The sequence below is a fragment of the Taurulus bubalis genome, assembly GCF_910589615.1.
Source record: "Taurulus bubalis genome assembly, chromosome: 18".
NCBI classification, from domain to species: Eukaryota; Metazoa; Chordata; class Actinopteri; order Perciformes; family Cottidae; genus Taurulus; species Taurulus bubalis.
The window spans coordinates 1,341,210-1,346,209 of record NC_136606.1 but is presented as its reverse complement, the minus strand read 5'-3'; the positions used below and the strand labels follow the sequence as shown (position 1 = coordinate 1,346,209).

The following is a 5,000-nucleotide window of genomic DNA, read 5'->3' as shown; positions in this document are numbered from 1 at the left end:
ATGAATGAAATACTCAGAATATTATTTTCTGGTTTGAAACTATTTTTATGTTTTATATTTTATTTGCATTTTTTAGTCGTGACGTCACTCGCAGCTGATTGGCTGTTTTCTGTGAATAAGAATCAAAGCGCTGCAGAGCAGCTGATGACGTCATGCCTCCTCCCAGCAGGAGAGGGGTTAACACGTTATTAAATATGCAAAAGAAATTATATATATATATAATATATATATATATTGTAATGAATCATATTAGGATTAATGCTTTATAGGTGTATTAATACATATATAAATTCTATAAGGCCCATAAAAACATTATGGTTTAAACAATAGGCTTGTTAATTAAATACAGCTATAAACAGTAAAATCATTATGGAAACATTAATATTACAGTTATTATTATTATTATTAGATTACTACTATTATATAATACATCAATCAATACAAATAAATACAAAATAACATAAATATAAAAGAACATATTTAAATGAATGAATGAATAAATGAATGAATAAATAAACAAAGAAGTAAGTAAACGAATGAATGATCAAATACATAAATAAATAAATGAATTAAGTAATGAATGAATGAATAAATAAATGAATGGATAAATACATATTCATAATAATGTACTTTACAAAGCTTCCATAATCACTGCTGAGCAACAGAGATGTAATTAATACACAAGAGAAACAGTAACGGAATATTACAACATATATGTATATAATATACTATATGATGAGTCATCATATATATCATATTCCCAGTGGGCATATTGTACTATAATATATAATAAATACTACAATATCCCCACTGGGAATATTGTAGTATTTATTATAGTACAATATCCCCATGGGAATAATATGATGATCATATTATTCCCATGGGGATATTATACTACAATATATAATATATACTACAATATACAATATTCACAGTGGGCATATTGTATATTGTAATATACATTATAGGAAAACATTCCCAGTGCGGATATTGTACTATACTATATACTATATAATATATGATATATATAATGTGTATTGTACTACGTTCTATACTATATAATATATAGCATAGTGGCCATATTGTATAGTTATATATTGCATAGTTATATATATATAATATATAAATATTATATTGTATATATACAATATAATATTTATATATTGTATATATATAATGTATATATATAATATATATACATTATATATATATAATGTGTATTGTACTACATTCATTGTACTACATTCTATACTATATAATATATTGTATAGTGGCCATATTGTATAGTTATATATTGAATAGTTATATATATATATATATATATATATATATATATATATATATATATATATAATATATAAATATTATATTGTATATATGCAATATAATACATAGTATAGTGGCCATATTGTGTATATATTATATTGTATATATTTATGATGACTCATCATAAAGCTCACTTTCCTGGAAGTTTTAAAGTAGCGTGACCTTAGGATGAAGGTCAGAGATCACATGATCGTCTGCTGATGAAGCTCATATGAAATGATCCAAAGCTCCAGAACTGAAGGTCGTGAAAGACAAGATTCATAACAGATACATATACATAAATAATACAGGTATTTATTTATATTTATTATATATATTTCTTTAGAAATACACATTTCTACGATTTAATAGCTGTGTTTCCGGGGGACACTAAAAACAGACACACACCGTGTGTTGATATATATATACATATATACCTATATATAGGTATATATATATGTGTATATATATACCTATATATATTGGTATATATACACATATATATGTATATATACATATATATATATATATACATATATATATGTGCATATATATACATAGATATATATGTATATACATACACATATATATATGTGTATATATATGTATATATATATATCTACACATATATATATACATATATATATATACACATATATGTGTATATATGTATATATACACATATATATATATACACTTTTTACTGTACTTTTTACTGCTCTACATTTATCTGATAGCTTCAGTTACTTTGTTACAAAATAAAATAAATATAAAATAAATATAAGTATAAACGTCCAACAGTATTAAATGAGCTCCGCCTCCTTAAAGAACAGCCATCAACATCCAGTAATATACGTTATTTTACTTTGGTAATAATTACATGAAGTTGTTTCTGTAATATCACTATTTCTACTTACATGACATTGTGAAATGATTTGACGGTACAACGCTGCTTTCTGTCTTATCTGATTTGGGATGATTATGTATTATATTACAAGGTTCCCAGCGTTCTATACGTGGACAGTGCCTCATGTGATGTCATGGGAGTCAGCGTCAGTTGAAGAACACACAGTGCTGGTTGAGGTGCATTGTGGGTAATGTAGGCGTTACCAGAGAAGAAGAACGTGTGGAATGAAAGAGAAGATGAAACTCACAAGAACTTCAAGTTTTATGGGAACACAAGAGAGACATCGCATAACTTTATGATACCAAAACATACAGCTTCATAGTATTTATGACGTATGGAGTTCTTATCGCAGTATTTATGTGATACATGGAGTTCATATAGTAGTATTTATATGGAGTTCTTATAGTAGTATTTATATGATACATGGAGTTCATATAGTAGTATTTACATGGAGTGTATCTCTTATAGTAGTATTTATATGTATCTCTTATAGTAGTATTTATATGTATCTCTTATAGTAGTATTTATATGTATCTCTTATAGTAGTATTTATATGTATCTCTTATAGTGGTACTTATATGTATCTCTTATAGTAGTATTTATATGTATCTCTTATAGTAGTACTATGTATCTCTTCTGATAGTACTTATATGTATCTCTTATAGTAGTACTATGTATCTCTTATAGTGGTATTTATATGTATCTCTTATAGTGGTACTTATATGTATCTCTTATAGTAGTATTTATATGTATCTCTTATAGTAGTACTATGTATCTCTTCTGGTAGTACTTATATGTATCTCTTATAGTAGTATTTATATGTATCTCTTATAGTAGTACTATGTATCTCTTCTGGTAGTATTTATATGTATCTCTTCTGGTAGTATTTATATGTATCTCTTATAGTAGTACTATGTATCTCTTCTGGTAGTATTTATATGTATCTCTTCTGGTAGTATTTATATGTATCTCTTCTGGTAGTATTTATATGTATCTCTTCTGGTAGTATTTATATGTATCTCTTCTGGTAGTACTTATATGTATCTCTTATAGTAGTACTATGTATCTCTTCTGGTAGTATTTATATGTATCTCTTATAGTAGTACTATGTATCTCTTCTGGTAGTATTTATATGTATCTCTTCTGGTAGTATTTATATGTATCTCTTATAGTAGTACTATGTATCTCTTCTGGTAGTATTTATATGTATCTCTTCTGGTAGTATTTATATGTATCTCTTCTGGTAGTATTTATATGTATCTCTTCTGGTAGTATTTATATGTATCTCTTCTGGTAGTACTTATATGTATCTCTTATAGTAGTATTTATATGTATCTCTTATAGTAGTGCTATGTATCTCTTCTGGTAGTATTTATATGTATCTCTTATAGTAGTGCTATGTATCTCTTCTGGTAGTATTTATATGTATCTCTTCTGGTAGTATTTATATGTATCTCTTATAGTAGTACTATGTATCTCTTCTGGTAGTACTTATATGTATCTCTTATAGTAGTACTATGTATCTCTTATAGTGGTACTATGTATCTCTTATAGTAGTATTTATATGTATCTCTTCTGCTGGTACTTCTATGTTTTGTGTTGCCGTGGTGATGGATGTTGCTCTCTGTGTTAGTTCAGTTTGATGGACTGGAACCGGACAGCAGGCGTGTTGTTATCCAACCAATCAATCAGCCCGATCGCCTGCTTAACCAACCACACACACACACACACACACACACACACACACACACACACACACACACACACACACACACACACACACACACACACACACACACACACACACACACAGGTCATGTAAAGGGGTGTGTAGTTTTAGTGCTTGTGGGGGAGGAGGCGTGTCTAATGTGTGTATGTGTCTGTTAAAGTGAATTAGGGAGGAGGCGGGCACTAATTACACAGGAACACGTTCTGCAGGAACACACTCATGAAGAAGAACACGTTCTGCAGGAACACACTCATGAAGAAGAACATGTTCTACAGGAACACACTCATGAAGAAGAACACGTTCTACAGGAACACACTCATGAAGAAGAACACGTTCTGCAGGAACACACTCATGAAGAAGAACATGTTCTACAGGAACACACTGATGAAGAAGAACATGTTCTACAGGAACACACTCATGAAGAAGAACATGTTCTACAGGAACACACTCATGAAGAAGAACATGTTCTACAGGAACACACTGATGAAGAAGAACATGTTCTACAGGAACACACTGATGAAGAAGAACATGTTCTACAGGAACACACTGATGAAGAAGAACATGTTCTACAGGAACACACTCATGAAGAAGAACATGTTCTACAGGAACACACTGATGAAGAAGAACATGTTCTACAGGAACACACTCATGAAGAAGAACATGTTCTACAGGAACACACTCATGAAGAAGAACATGTTCTACAGGAACACACTCATGAAGAAGAACATGTTCTACAGGAACACACTCATGAAGAAGAACATGTTCTACAGGAACACACTCATGAAGAAGAATACGTACAGGAACACACTCATGAAGAAGAACACGTACAGGAACACACTCATGAAGAAGAACACGTACAGGAACACACTCATGAAGAAGAACACGTTCTGCAGGAACACACTCATGAAGAAGAACATGTTCTACAGGAACACTTTTTTGACATTTTTTGTTTCACGTTTCGTGTTTTTTATCCTCGTGAATTATTTAAATATTATACATTTAATATGTAATAATGCACAAAGACACGTCTGCCGCCATTTTTGTACATGTACATTTTTT

At 29.8% G+C, this 5,000-nt stretch overlaps 1 protein-coding gene across 1 annotated transcript in view; it reads left to right on the top strand.

The window, feature by feature from the left end:
* nrn1a (neuritin 1a) overlaps nt 1–5,000 on the top strand; it is a gene marked incomplete at its 3' end in the record, with an annotated part of 12,341 nt that overhangs the window by 2,558 nt on the left and 4,783 nt on the right. The gene's annotated exons all lie outside the window — the stretch shown is intronic.